The sequence below is a fragment of the Camelus dromedarius genome, chromosome 15 (assembly GCF_036321535.1).
Source record: "Camelus dromedarius isolate mCamDro1 chromosome 15, mCamDro1.pat, whole genome shotgun sequence".
Classification (NCBI taxonomy): domain Eukaryota; kingdom Metazoa; phylum Chordata; class Mammalia; order Artiodactyla; family Camelidae; genus Camelus; species Camelus dromedarius.
Genome location: NC_087450.1, coordinates 16,280,600 through 16,297,238, shown reverse-complemented (window position 1 = coordinate 16,297,238; position 16,639 = coordinate 16,280,600).

Below are 16,639 nucleotides of genomic sequence, written 5' to 3'. Positions count from 1 at the left end.
GTTATTCACCAAGGGTTTTAATCTGACATTTTAAAATGTTTTATTCTAGTTCTTCTTGATTTTATGTGGTTTATGGCTGAAAAACTAAAATGTGGAAATGAATTGTCTGCATTTGCATGTAAATATATACACATACATGTGCAAGCATGTACATGCATTTTTTTAGCTGCTGTACGACTGAATTACAATACATTGAATAAATATGTATGTAGAAATAGGTTTTCCCGTTACTTCTGTTTTTGAATGTACACGTTACGTCGTTTGGCTGAATGGTCTAATAAATCTACTTCCAGAAGTGAAATCTATTAGTAGCATCTGGATCTTGTTTCTTTTCTGGAAAAGATGTGTTCAGTCAAATCTGACGCAGGAGGAAACATTAACTGAGCAACTACTAGGTGTTAAGACTCCGATTTGAAACTAACCTGGCCCCCGCTCTGTGGGAGCACACAGTTAAGTGACAAACATGGACATGCACACAAATGACGCTGGTGCAAGGTGACAGTACTTAGTCTTAGGATACAGCTGTGAGGGAGTGGGTACCATCTTGGGCTCCGTGCAGGAATGGAGGCCACGGTAGATGAGAACTGAGTCTTAGAAAATGAGTATAACTCTGGCTGGAAGACAGATGGGAAAAGCAGAGTGAAGAGCACAGCAGGCAGATGCAACTGCTTGAACAACAGCTCGGATAAATGAAGGGAAGGTCAAAGCGTCAAACTATGATGCACCAAACGCATTAAACACACACAGCCTCTACTGGGGGCTGTTTTTGACTGCCTTAGCATGGGGCTTTAAAAAAAAGAAAGGAAGGAAGAAAAAGAAAGAAGAAAAGCAAGCAAAGCAGTAACATTTCCCTTTTCTAGTCTTATTTAGATCTTTCATGGTCACAAGTTTCCCGGGTTTGAAAAGAAAATTTTTCTTTCTTAATCCACAAAGGTGATAAACTTTTACCCAGGGGCATGCCCTTGCCTTTGTTTTTTAATTGAAGTATAGTTGATTTGCAATGTTACATTGACCTTACCTTCTTTATTTTAGCTAGCTTAGCTGCAAAGGAAGTTGGACGAATGAGAACATTAACAAGCTTGTTTAAAATTCTCATCTGTGATATTTCACTAGATATCTTTTGGAATAATACTTTACCTACGCTAATTCTATGCCTTCTGAAAACAGGAATTTCTTTCCTCCTTCCCCCTTACCCCCTACCTTTCTTTCAACATCAAGGGGCACAGCTGTGAGGCATAAAATAAGGTTGGAAGATACCTTCTTTTAATTGAGAATTTGCATGACGGGTCTTAACATTCAAAGAGGTTTACTGTCTCACAGGCTCCGTGATACTGTCCCATTTCCTCTTGTCTGGGACAGCATGCGTATTTACCCTGTTGCCCCAGGCCTGGTCTTCCCACCTCATTCAACACTGGAAGGCTTTGTCAGAGGAGAGGTCAGTAGCCTCTTAGAATCTCTGGGAGATAGACAGAGCCTGGTAATCATTTCCCACAATGGGGTTATCTGCTATCTGCCAGCGTTGTTTTCCTTAAAGGTATCTGATCACACTACCCCCACAGTCTCTCCAAGTACCCAAGGGGGTCTTCCCAGCTCTGTCTTCTTTCTCTGCTTTCAATCAATCAACCCAAGCCAAGATAATGCGTGATCCGAATATTTTTTAAGTATCAACATAGACCACGGTGAGTGGAGGTCTACATTTAGATAAAATCTCATTTATATTCTCTAATCCAGCTCATTATCCCAGATGGCTCTACTAATTTCTGCTGTGTTGTCCCTGATGTCAGAATCCCACAGTAACCCCAGCAAATCTGCATTCTTTCCTTCCCCTTGTTCTGACCCAGGTGCATTGTTCACGGAAATTCAAGTGATAAGCAAAGGAAACAAACTGCCTTGGAATCTGGTTGATTCTCTCGATCACTGACCCAGTACAGGTAAACTTCAAACTCTAATCTCTAAAATGCAAAAAGTCTTTGAAAACTGGAAGCAATAAAGTTCTGCTACTTCTGTAAGAAAAAAAAAAAGCACCCCACACACAGTAAAATTGAGAGTATGTCTGTGAATAGCTTTACTCTCTCTCACACTGTCCTTCTAAAAAATTAAGGATTGTATTTTTCCCTTTAGAATCATAAGCATTCTAAATACCTCTGTCTACTATTTGAAAATTTGCAGGTCCCACTCAAGCTGACTGAAATCAACCTAGCAAATGATAATGAGGAGGATTGGGCAGGGAGCTGGGGGCCCCGTCCCCAATCTGACCTGAAATGGACTTCTCCAGACATCAATCATGTCCTGGGGGATTTGGGATCGCCACCAGCCATGAAGCAAGCCACTGGCTTTCCCACTCATGACCTATCCCAGGATCAGCAAGCACATTCCTGTCTCAACCCTTCACTGCAAATCGCTAAGGCTCCTTTCATCAAGTTAATTATAGAACCAAGGGGCTGGAAGGGGAGCCCAAGACATCATCTGTTCCATGCCCTGAGCTTTCTGGCATGGTCACATTTAAATCATCCCAGACAGACAGAAATCTATCCGGTTTTTAAAGACCTCCAGAGCAGGAGATTCCACAAGCCTGCCAGGCACCCACTCTGCTGTTTAACAACCCCTGTCAGAGAATCCCTCTTTATCTCTAGTTTAAATCTCGCATAGTGCAGTTCAAGCCAATTTCTTCTTGTTCTGTACATCAACCCTTCACATACCGGACGATCATTATTGGGGCATCTCTCCAGCTTCTCTGAGCTGAGCTATCAATCCGCACTCCTTCCACTTCTTATAAATCCACATCTCTAACTTTTAATCATCTCTGTGACTTTCTGCTAAACTTTGGCTCCTTTCCACTTGAGGATGAACTAGAAATACAGGTAGTTATTTTTGTCTTTAAGGCCATGCTCCTCAAACTTCTTAATCTTGGGATCCTTTTTATGTTGCTTAAAAATTAAGGACCCCAGAGAGCCTCTGTTGATGTAGGTTATATCTATAGGTATTGGCTATGTTAGAAATTAAGACTGAGAAATCCTGAAGACCCCAGAAGTACACAGTCCATTATCCATCATAGCGATAATGTCATCCCATCACGTGGCCCCTGGAAAACTCCACTGTATGCTCATGAAAGAATGAGATGAGAAAGCAAATAATGTATTAGTATTATCCAAAAAAAAAAAAAAAAAAGCACAGACTCTGCAAGCCTTCTGAGGGACTTCCGGCTCCCCACGGCCCCCGGACCACACCCTGAGACCCCTGCTCCATGGGCAGCGTGGCCCCATTCCCAGAGCAGACCCTGGTGTACAGGCAGCCGGCAAGGAGTCTAGTCTACAGTCAGATCAAACCATGCTGCATTAGAAGACAAATCAACGCCTTGAATTGTCGCAAAGCCCATGCTCTAGACCCTAGAAAAATAAGAGACGCTGATCTGGAGAAGAATGAACTGACTTTTGTTGATATTTTTATGGGAAAACGTGGTAGTATCAGAGCAGAAGGGCAGCGGGAGTTACTGCTGACTGTACCTTAATGGCAAAAGCCGATTCTCTAACATGTAATCCTCTCAATCACATGCAGACCTGTTCTGTTTATTTACTGTTGATCGGGGCACAAATAAGTTGTTTTCTGTGAAACAACAGAGCTCTTCAGATCCCTCGCTTACCGCTGTTTTTCACAGTTGCAATCGGCCCTGTCTTCGAGACCCTCCCCAGGATCAGTTTTAAAGACTCCCAGGTGATGGTGGGACCTGGGGAAGGGGCATGGGCTGCACAAGGCCTGTGTGCAGGTTCAGTCCCCAAGCGAAGCCAGACGCTCAAATGACTTCTTCTCCTTTACTCTCCCTTTGCTAATTTTACAGCATGTTCTTTCATCCCTGAGAAACTGCTTCTTTCCTCAACAATTCCAGGTTTTAAAACTGTTAGCCTAAGTCTTGTTTAACATATTTATAAGGTATTACCGGTTTATCCATCAAGCAACAAGTATTTATTATCTACTTTATATTCAAAATTCTACCAGACTGAGTAGGTACCTACCACAGAGGCCTAAGTCTTATTTTCTATCTCTAGGGAATTACAGTCTGGTTGGAGACAAAATAAAATAAAAGGCAAATAAAACAACAGCTCGCTGTAAATGACAGGATAGAATTAAGTTCTCAACTCCACGGTACAGACTAAATATTATAGGGGTTGTCAGAAAGAGTCTCTCTGTTAGGATGTAAAACACACCACACAAGTTAAAAAATGGACTGTTTCAGTTGCGTTAAGGTGAATTTTGAGTTGGAGCTTGAAATGTATTTCTTCTGAAAACTCACAGGGTCATTTATATAGGCAGGCCTGGCCCTGGTGTCTGGGGGTCTGGGGCTGGGGCACAGATGCTCCTGACTCCCTACCCCCACCCCCAGCCTGACGCCTGTCCCCATCTCTGCCCACTCCGGCTCCATCCTGCACCGGGAAAGCTTCACATGCATGAACAGAGAACCCCAGCATACAGTACAAATGAGGTCCACAGCCAGAGCCCACAAGACATCCCTCGGCACCCTTGGGGCCTCCCAGTGAGCACACCGGAAGCCTGGTTGGCCCCAGGAAGATGAAAGAGGTGTCAAGAAGAGGCCTGAGACCTGTACATGTGCTAGAAGGAAGCTCAGTCCCTCTGGGCAGGGAATGCCTGGGCTCAGGGACCTGCGATGGACCTGAAGGGAGATGGAGTAATGCAAGCTCCAGGTGGGCATTCCACTGACTGCTCAGAATCCTCTCCTTGGAGGAGGGACGCACCCGGACTGGCCCAGAGCAGGGTCTCTCCCACGTAAGACACAAGGCAGGATGCTCATGCCGAAGGAGGTGGCTTTCAAGTAAAGGAATTCCAATACACAAGCCTCTCAAAATAAATATTCCTCATATTAAGGGTGTTTCAATATTCCCCCAACTTCTTTAGTCACACAATTTCTTTTTTTAAAGGAACCCTGTGCTTTGATTAGATTTTCGAAGTAAGACTATCATAAATTTTATTTTCCATAGATTAATTTACTTTTTAGTATTTATTCAGTAAAAAAAATGTTAAATGACCTTTCCTAGGAATTTTCAGAAGTATCTTCATTTGAGAAAATGATTCAGAACTGGAAAAGTAAACTTTTTAAGTCAATTAATATTGTGAATGCACACCAACGTTGAATGAAAGATTCTTTTCATAAAGTCAATTCTCAATTCTTTATCTGTTTTAATGCTGTTAGTCGTCCTCTAAATTGGCTATTTAATTTAATTTAAATGTAATATTTATACATCAGACTTTCTTGATTTTCTGATAGCCTTCAGACTTCTAATCTTGCTGCATTTCTTTAAAAACATCTTTCCCTCTGCCGTTTCCCTTGAGGCATCCTGGCTCCACTCTCCCTTTTTCCCTCATCATTCCGAATTAGTGAGATTTTCTTGTCCCTGGTGAAAAACCAAAAAGTAACATTCTAAGCCTATAGACATGGAATATGGAACCAAGAAAAGATAGATTAGAAGAAAATGACAGGCTGCTTTTTTTCTTGAGTGCTGCCTTGTGGCCCATCACAGCATGGCCAGCATTTACAATAGTTGGAAAGAAATGTAATTTATTACTACAGCCTCTTGTGAAGGTACCCTAGGGAGAGCACAGTCGTAACAGAGAGCAAAGTGTCTTCCAAAGCCCATTTCCTACTGGAAAATGGGCAAATGACTTGAACAGACAGTTCACCAAAGAGGATCTATGGATGGCAAATAATACATGGAGGGCTGGCTGTTCAGTGTCATTAACCAAAAAAGAAATGCAGACTAAAGCTACAAAGACACACACCTCTACATACCTATTAAAACAGTTAAAGTAAAAATACTGATAATACCAAATGCTGGCATGGATGCAGAACCACTGGATCTTTCATACATCACTGGCAGGAACGGAAGATGGCAGAGCCATTCTGGCAAACGGTCTGGCAGTTTCTCAGACAGTTAAACACACAGTTATTATATAACCCTGCAATCATACACCTGTTTATTTCTCCTAAGGACATGAAAACTTGTACATGAATGTTCACAGCAATTTTATTTGCAACAGCCCCAAACTAGAAGCAACCCAATGGTCCTTCCATGAGTGAACCAACAATAATACCCATGTACAACAGAAAGCTACTCAGCAGCATAAAGGAACTGATACTGATAACATGCAAAAAAACCTAGGTAAATATCAAAGGCTTTATGCTCAATGGAAAGCCAATCTCAAAGGGTTACCTACTGTGTGATTCCATTTATAGAACATTCTCAAAATGATGGAGAATAGATCAGGTTGGAATTGAATGGAGGGTATGATACTGGGGAATCACTTGAGGGAGTTCATGGTGCTAGAGCAATTCCGTATCCCATATGAGGTGACTGATGAGGCTACAAAATCTATTACCAAAAAGAACAGGCATCCACCACTGGCCTGTGCAGAGCCTTTCCCAAAGGGTAGTCACTACCTGGTCACCTGCATTTTATTTATCCTGCCCCTGCTTCTCACGGTGTATCCGCTGCACTTTGATGCCCAGTGCAGCCCACTGGGGTTGCGAGGGCAATGGCAGCTCTCCTCTTTCACTGAGAGGTGACCACCGCCCGGGTGGTTATGGAAACTGGCAGATGGAGAATTCCCAGGCTCCTAGATTTTCAGTCTGTCGGTTTTCTCACCACACCACCTCTCAACAAGACCCCAGGCACGTAAGCTGGAGAAGAAGGTGGGCCTCGCTCAGAAGAACAATCTTTCAGTAGTGAAGACAGTTATCCTGAGATGCCCTAGAACTGGCTTTTCCAGCTGGACCCTCATGTCATCACCAGAGGTTGTCAAACTCTTAGAAGGAACCCATGGGTTGGATTTTTCATCTTCTCAACATTAAATATACTCTGCTTGCTTTTGCTAAAAATTTACAAAACCTGTGATTCCTTCCTCGAGATAAGGACATAAACTCTTGACAGACTGTAAGGCACGTTATAGTTTATCTTGAAAGCTTCAGTTCACGTGGTATTTTTCCTCCATTCCTGCCACCTCTACCCTAAAGTCCAAACAAAAAGCCCTCACCAGATCTGGGTGGCCTCTAATAAAGGGTGCTTTCTCTTTATCTATTTAAAGTGCCCTTGTTATTTTTTTTTTTAAATTACATTCTATTAATAACAGATGCCTGGTATTTTCTGTAATATACTGTAATTAACAATGCAAATGTGAAATAAAAATCTCATTATTTATCAGATAGACATGAGCAGGTGATTATGTACTTAGAGGTATAAAATGCATAATGAAAATGCACGGTGATAATTGTTCCAAAAGCGCCTCCACTTCTGGGCCACAGATAGAGTTTTCAAGATTAAATATAAATCTAGTCTGGCCCTGTACCTAGTATCATTTTTTTCCCTCAATCCATCCAAGCTCAGTTTGAATAGCTTACATTTATAGCATCTTGTTTAAACTCAAGGCTAACGGAGAAAGAGTGCTAGGAAGCCTACACAAATGATACATTTCTGTTTTTCCAAAATACACATATAACTCAGAAAAATTAGACAGACCAATTTTATTAACCATTTTTTAAGATTCTATTTGAAAGGAAAGCACTCCTGGATGGAGAGCTTGTATATCAAATTTCAGACCTAAGTAAACTTTTATAGCTGAGTTGTAAAAATAGTCATTTATAATGCAAACACTGCCAAATTTTTAACTATAGTCCTGCCAGTGGGCAACTATAATAATCCAACAATAATCATCGTCATTATAACAAATCACCCAAAAGAGAGGCTGCTGCCCTCTCCAAATGGGCAGAACATTCCCTTCCACTGGGTGGGTTCCGACAGAGAGAACCTAGCAGCCAGACAGCCGGCTTCCCGGGACTGGCACACTTCGGGAGTGCATTCGTCAAGGAGACCACCCTGCCCCCATCCATTATCCTTGCTGCATCCAAGATGACCTAAAAATGCAGTTTATCAAAGGCGATTGTGTTACCGCCTAACTGAATTACCTTCCTCTTTGTCCCACGACACCATAAAGCTTTACCCCTGAAATAAGAAGCCCAGGTCACTTTTTAATGTTTGCAAATGTTCTGTGCAAAGGAAGGGAATCTCTGAGACCCAGCTTAACTCAAACCAGAACTGAATCTACTCCTGGCACTGCTGGGTTTCGGGTTAGCCTGAATGGGCTCTGGTGCAAGCCAGTCTTAAAGGGCCAGCATCTCAGACTGGCCCTGGCAAGCCTGCCTGCTTCTAGCCTCTCAGTGCCTCAGCCAAATGAACAGATTCATTAAGGAAGGGTTGGAGTGGAAACAGACCTCTCTGGGTGACAGGCAGTCCCATGACAAAAATCATAAAAGATCCTTGGGTGGCCACATTTCTCTCCCTGTGTCACTAGCCTGGAACTGCTAACATGATAAAGCATCTTTGATTCAGGCAAATGGGGAGGCATAGGGACCTTGCTGAATTCATTTCTGCCATAACAATGAATTAAAGACTTTTAAAAAATTGCCTGTTTCTACTTCCAAGAATTGAATAGAACTTGGAACAAGTCTACTGTGGTATAGCCATGAAGGTTTTCTAATGGAAATTTTCATAAATAAGAAATAATGTTATCGACATAGCCATTGTTTTATATGTTATTAAACTAAGTTTAAAATTTCTTGAAAGGAGTGCTTTTCCTTCCTTCAATGATGGAAGAACTGTTTGAGCTAGTCAGTGTTCTTTAAGGGACTCAACTTTTGACATTTACAAAAATTTCTCAATGATTGGAATATGGATTTGTGACACTTTACTTTTTGGTATCCTCATACGTTCAGTTCAGTAGGAATATCTGTTTTCTTATATTTTCTGTTGGGGAAGACTTACTCCTTACCGCTCATGTCTTCGTAGGAAGGGATCTGCACAAGCAGAGCTGCTTTCTGAGCATCTCTGTCTCCTTTTCTCACTCTGAGGAGTTGAAGAGAAGGCACTAAGCAGCAGGGCCGGCACTGGCTGGTTTTCTCTCCAGGAGGTCGCTCATGGCCATGTGTGCCTGCTCTGGGGGACGCCCTCAGTCTAGACTCCCCTGGCCATGACCCAGTGAGTATGACTCTAACAGAGGTGAGATGCTAGCAAGCCTGGCTGCCACGGACCTAAGCCTCATTCTCAAAGCTGACAGGTTCATTTCCATTGGTCTGAGTTCTAGATCTCTCTTTCAATTTGTTCTAAGCTGTGCAGGAACAAAAACAGAGGATCTTTTTTTTTTTTTTTTGCTTCTTCCATCCGTAACATATATCAGGGACCCTACCGTCATGGGCTAAGAGAAACCCTCCTCTGTCCATTCTTCAGGTGGGAAACCTTTAAAGAGAGGTTTTACGATATTTGAGGCACTGCTTCCTGCAACAGGAAATAAATCAAAACCCTCTAGCAGTTTGCATTTTGGAGCCTGAGGAAATGTTGGCAGAGAGCGATCAGGCTCAAGTGCTAAACGGATGTGATAATATTCTTCATAAAGAGGCGATTCCATAGGAGACCTGGGTTCTGGTCCGGCCACACCCACAACGCAAGCCCCTCACTGCCCACCAGGTACATTCCTGCCGCATCTCGCTAACCCAGACCAAGGCTTCTCAGCAGCTGTTTTCCTGAGGGTGTCATCCCTGTTCCTCAGAATACTGAGAAGTAACGGGTTTGTTAAAAAAATTCATAAAGATTAAGTGGTTTTCCATCCTTGGCCGTTTTCAGAAGTCACTAAAACCACACTGGGCTCCTAACCTCCATGTAAGCTAAAGTGTTTAGCTATCGCTCCAAGGCCTACAGACTTTTAGGAGGCAAGCAAGAACAAAGAGACAGATAATGCTGTTCATCTGAAAATCAAGTGAATGAAAACCTATGTTTTAGAAGAATCCACCAAATAAAAAATATTTGCTCTTATTGAGAACAAGGTGTATTTAAACTCTAACTATAACCAGTGTTAGAGAATGGAGTGTTTTTGAAGACTATAAAAATTGATGACCTTGAGTAATCCTTAACACAGGAAATGATGCATATGTATATATATATATATATACACTTCTGGTTTAGGATATCTTTTTTTAATATATATTTTTATTGAAGTATAATCAGTTTACAATGTTGTGTCAATTTCTGGTGTACAGCACATAGTCCTTCAGTCATACATGAACATACATATATTCGTTTTCATGTTCTTTTTAACCATAAGTTACTACAAGATATTGAATATAGTTCCCTATGCTATAAAGTAGAAACTTGTTGTTTATCTATTTTATATAAAGTAGTTGGTATTTATAAATCTCGAACTCCCAATTTATCCCTTCCCACCCGCTTCCCCTCCAGTAACCATAAGTTTGTTTTCTATGTCTGTGAGTCTGTTTCTGTTTTGTAAATAAGTTTGTCTTTGTTTTTAGATTCCACATATGAGTGATATCATATGGTATTTTTCTTTCTCTTTCTGGCTTACTTCACTTAGAATGACGTTCTCCAGGTCAATCCACGTTGCTGCAAATGGCATTATTTTATTATTTTTTATGGCTGAGTAGTATTCCATTGTATAAATATACCATAGCTTCTTTATCCAGTTATCTGTGGATGGACATTTAGGTTGTTTCCATGTCTTGGCTATTGTATATATGTCTTAACAAGCCTCTCTGCAGTCCTCCTGATGTCAAGTTTTCCTTTCAGAGTATTTTAGAATCTTAGCTTTCCTGATGCACAATTTGGGACTCAGAAGTCCTCTAAAAACTAGCATTCACAGAGAAAGAAAATGTGGTATACATATATAAGGGATATTACTTGGCCATAAAAAAAGAATGAAATCTTGCCATTTTTGACAATGCAGATGGACCTAGAAGGTATGGTGCTAAGTGAAATAAGTCAGAGAAAGACAAACACTATATGATTTCACTTATATGTAGAATCTAAAAAACAAAACAAATAAGTAAACGTAACAGAACAGATACAGGGTCCTAGATACAGAGAACAAATAGGTGGTTGCCAGAGGGGCGGGAGGTTGGGGGATGAGTGAAGTGAGTGAGGGAGATTGAGAGGTACAAACTTCTCACTACAAAATAATGAGTCCCATGGATGAAATGTGCAGAATGAGGAATATAGTAATAACAATGCAAGAACTTTGTGGTCTTTTTTTTTAAAAGAATCCCAAAGCACTTTATGGTCACCACCACCCATCACTCTTCCTTTCAATGTTCTTGGCATCCCTTTATCTAGAAGGCAAGGATTGTCTTCATGCTCTCACAGGTGGGTGAGCTGAAACTCACAGAGATTAAATTCTTTCCCAAGGCGAGATCCTTCAGCTCTCAGTGATGAAGCTCTGAAGTGAGTGTCACAATTCCCAGTGGCCACCAAAGCTGCCTGCACCCCGTCCTGTTAGTCAGCCCTGGCATTTACTAGCAGCATGTAAATATGTGCTCTCTCTTGGTGCTGGTTCAGTTCTGCTTCATCTTTGGCACGCTTTTTTTTTTTTAAACTAGAAGCCATATATCATCACATGATAATGATACCGGAGGCAGACTTTGGTGGAGAGAGCTGTGTGGTTTTCCGTTACATGATGGGATGAGTCAGTGGCTCTGTTGTTGTGCCCCAGACTTGACGTTATCACTGAGAGTAAGAAAAGCCTCCTTTCCAGAAGCCAGGTGTGCTCTGCAAGAACCTAGTTTAGGGATTATCAGGGCTGTAACTTGGCTTTTCTTGAGGTGTTTCTATTTCTCCTTCTTGGTTTTCCTTCCCAGTTCTACAAACACACACACACACACACACAGAATCTGGCTTCTCTCAAAACAAGCAACTAAGCAGAAAACATGTTTCAGTGTTTAGCCAATGGTTTTCTGCCTTTTTGCCCCTAGTTGTTAATAAACATCTTTAACTACTTACATGCCTTACATTAAGAATGCGGAAAGCATGAATTTAGGAGGAAGTCATTCTAACCTTGTTCGTTTTAAATCCCCCTTTCCATGGCAGTGATACAGTTTTCCCAATTCAAAGGCAATTAGGAAGCCTTCTGTGGATGCAGGTGTATGAGGTTGAGCTGCAGGAACGCACAGGTGTAAACCAAAGGCTGTCACGGAGAGAAAACACACACCTCCATCTCCTGCAGCCATTTCCACAGATGTGTATTTTAAAGCACATCACTGATCATCAGTGAAGATTGCTGATGGGTCCATGGGGGTTCCTTCTATTATTCTCTCTATTTTTCTGTCTGTTTGAAATTTTCCATAATAAAAATTTAATTTAAAAGCAGAATAAAGTGCATGAATGCTGCTGCTGATTCCCATATAGAAATCTCTCTTCAGGACCACGGAAGGAAGCAGGATGGGAGAAGAAACCTGGCACTTCCCGGGTAGCCCAGAACTAGTGCATCCTTCTTTTCCTTTTCTTGTGAGCAAGCAGCACACCACTGTGGATGCAAATGAGCCCCCTTTCCTGAGCAGCGTTTGCAAGGCAAGATGAATATATTGACAAACTGGCCTAAGACCATCTTCCCGGTTCAGGTCTAAGTAAAATGAAAAAATGGCAGAAGGAAGGAGAAGGAAACTAGTATTTTTTTTTTTTTTTGAGCTCCACTGGTGGCCAGGCCCTAAGTGAGGTACCCAGCTCACAATATGCACAATACGTAGGCAACACAGCCAGGGACAGGTGTCCGTCCCGCCTGGAGCTGGACAGTGGGAAGGACATTGGGAAAGGGACATTTGTCCCAAGGCTCACACTCATGAAAACATCAGATTTTGACTTTTGGCCTTATCTTCAGATAAATTTAACCATATGGTCATGGTATTTCTATGTGTTTCACAATTATTAATTTGGTAAGTATAAATATTTGAAGTACAGCACGGTTTTTTTAATCCATGTTTTGACCACGCTTGCTTTTTAATATACCAAGGGTGGCCAAAGAAAAACAAAGCAGGAAACAAACAAAAAACAACAAAAAAAGGAAGTGGCCTGGGCCTCTCTCAGCCTCTGAGGCGCTGCTCAGAGAAAACCGAGCTGATTTTCTCAGTAAATAGAGGTCACTAACATTTTCTCCTTTTATTTCTATTGCCTCCTCCCACTGTTTGTCTTTTTTATTTTTAGCTTTCCTAAGGCTGCTGGACTCTTTTAAAAGAAGTCATAGGAAAATATATGAAGTGACCAGTGAGGACCATGCAATAGTACAAAAAGGAAAAAAAAGAAATAAACAAAACCTACTTTGGGAAAACTGAGTCATGCTAGGAAAAATAACTCTCAAAATTCCAGAGAAGAGCAAATGAACTTTAATAGTTTTAGTATTTCCCAAATGTGACCAAAAAAAAAAAAAAAAAGAGCCTGAGGAGGACAAGGCCTCTATAACTGTGGGGTTTTTTTAATTGAAGCACAGTCAGTTCACAATGTTGTATTAGTTCCAGGTGTACAGCCACAGTGTCAGTTCTACATATATACTCATTTTCATATTCTTTTTCATTCTAGGTTATGACAAGACACTGACTCTAGCTCCCTGTGCGGTACAGCGGAGCCTTGTTGTTTATCTGTTTTATACACAGTGCTCCACGGCTATGTTTTGAACGTGCTCTATGATGTGCTCATTCATCAGCTGCCCAACCGTCCTGTCCGTCAGGTGATCCTCACGTAGTAAAAGCCTGTATCTTTTCTGAACCTGCCCCCGCTCCCTTCCTTTTCCCATAGAAGGCTTCCTTTGTCTTTAAAGCCTCCTGTAGCCTTCCCGGTATCATAAGCTAGTAAAATTAATCACTTTAAAAATCCAATTTCCAATTACCGCAGGTCAGTAGAGGAAGGTCTGAGAGACAATTTTTTTAAGTCCATATACTATCAAGTAAGTCATCTTTAATTTTTGCTTTTGTTTAATTGTTCAGTTTTTCCTTCCTTTTCAAGAGATGTTTGATCAACAGTCAGTCTTGTTGGGAGAAATGGTCAGGAATTCAAGGGAGCCCCATTCATTCCAAAACTCTAGTCGCACGGCTCTGCACATCCCTGAGAGGGATACGAATGGTTCGGTACCAATCCAAAGGTCCTATCTCTAAGCCTGCATCCTGGAAAGTTCTGTTCATCTTACAATGGAGGAATCAGTGAGCTGGGAAGTGGCTGAGGATGAGAAGGCAACAAGAAGAGTCAACCAAGGCACACCATTTTCTTCCTTCAGAGGCATGAACCGTAACGTAAAGTCAATGGTCACGTCAGCGACACACTCAAACCAAGCCCCCAGCTTCTGGAGTGTGATTACTCCCAGCATCGACACTGAGAATCGGACCCAGACTTCAAAATCCAAAGGGACTCCAAGCACCCAATTTGGGCTTTTCTTTCATTTAATTAATTAATTTATTTATTTTATTATTTAATTATTTTTATTTTGGCAGGGCGGGAGGTAATTAGGTTTGTTTCTTTTTAGAGGAGGTACCGGGGATTGAACCCAGAACCTCATACCTGTGCTCTACCACTTGAGCTATACACCCTCCCTCCTGGATTTGGGCTTCTTGAGTCTTACATGTAATGATAAAATGATGACAAACTTTCAAAAAGATAAACTCAAAGCCCTATAATGTGTTCCTATATTATTTTCATTGATTAAGAAAAGTAAAACTGAAATTCAATTTTCAACCTATCTGGAAGAGAGCAACCCCCTGAAATCTCGACCAAAATTCAAATCAAGGAAGAATTTGTGTAATTGACACTGAGTTTTAAAAAATTATAATGAGATCGCCCTCCTCTGCTGCAGAGTTTTGGTCCTCAATAGAGATTAGTAGTTTAGTGAGTTGATGTGGACATGTTCCTCATTATAACAGTTTTATTGCCTACCTCAGTACATCTGTTCCAAAATTCATACAGAAATGGCCAGACATTTCAATAAACCAGTATGTCTTGGAATTTTCATATAGTTCCCAATGCACTAAAATCTGGACGGAAAGCTGGTACTTTGAAATTTACAGTCACACAGACTGAGAAACATCTGGACAGCTTTGCTCTACTGCTCTCCCTGTTCCTTTAGATTTAGACCCAAGTTCTGATTTGCACGACAGGCCAAAAAACCTTGTGTGTGGCAGGTGTGAGTTCAAACTGACAAAAACGTAATACTATGTCCAATTCACTCTGATAGAGCTCTTTACAAAACACATGGAACACTGCTTCTGCCTTTTACCAAATAACCAACAGGGAAGATAAGCGAGCGAGGGAAGGGATTTTCTTACAGGAATGGAAGAATAGTCTGGAAAAAACACACCTGTTTCCCAGCTAGGGTCCTTGAATTAATTCTCTCTCATCACGTCCCCTGACAGTCTGTACGAGTCTCTGTGTGTGTGTGTGTGTGTGTGTGCACGTGCACACACAAGACCAGTTTTTAACACAAGAAGAGAAACATCTAAAATTCACAACTAAAAGACCCCCGTTACCAGTCTGATCAGCCTTCGCACTGAATCTTTAGGTTTTCCTTCTTGGCTGTCCATATCAATGAGACACAAAGGAAGAGGGGAAGGGAGAGAGGACAAACCGGAGAGAAAAAGGGAAAAAGTGTCTAGTGTCTGGGCAAATGTAATTCTAACTAAGCACTTCGTGATGACCGCCCGGGAGTTCCTGCGGCTCTGTGTTACGCCCCCATAGCGGCAGCAGCCCTCGCCCTCACCAAGCAGGACTGCAAGTCCTAGCGGGGCAGCCTCGCACGGGTGCTTGGCTCTGGGTTTGAGGTAGGCAAAGCGCTATCTTGCAAGAACAGGTTAGATCAATATGAATTTCCGACCTGACCTTCCCCTCACCCCTAATAACTTCCTGGTTCCTCAGTCACAGGGTGATTTATGAATAAGAACAAAGAATGATGTGTCTATCCCAGCAGTGAGGGAAACTAGAAAATTTATTAAGGGGGCTAAAAAAAAAAAGCATAAGGAAACCAAACGGAAGGGGCCCAAGAGAAAAAAACTAGTTTCAGAATGAGGTACCTCAGTTTCTAGGTCGCTGTAATTACCTAATCACTGAAGAAATAAAACGTGGAAACCCATTTAATAAAAAAAAAAAATCAATGTTTTAAACAATGTGTGGCCCTCTCATAATTTTAAACCTCTCTAGGAGGTCTGTGTGCAGAACCCTGATCACCTTTGAAGAGGAGGGCTCCAATAATTTTAAATTGTTCTTCACTGAGAAGGCATCAAACCTCCATCCTCTTCTAAACGGAAGCAATCTTAAAACCATGAAGCACACCGATAATTTTAAATAGCTCCTCCCCCATCCCTTATTGCCCTATGCATTTTCTTTGTCTTTTCTCAATTTTTTGGATAATGCCGTTCCCAGCTTCAAATTGTAAAATTTCTTAAATTTGCAACTGCACAATTAACCCTCAAGAAAAGCTGATTCTCTTGTGTCTTCTTTGTTGAATAAGTAAACATAACTTTTTCTCCAATTAATGGTGACAAAAGTGTAGGGTTTTCCTTAGGAAACCCTCCCAAGAATGTTTTGATTTAGTGCTTGCAAAAAAATAATGTCAAATTAATGAATAAGGATTTTATTATTTCAAATCTACAATTCCAGAAAGAATACAATTTTATATTGAATTCTGGTCTCATTGACAAAAACCCTCTATAATTAAAATGCCTCAATCTTCTTCAAATTAGAAAAGCAAATTGTTACATATCCTAAGTAGGTGCTTTTCTGTTTAATGACAGCCCCTCAGATGATTTATGACACACATTATTTTA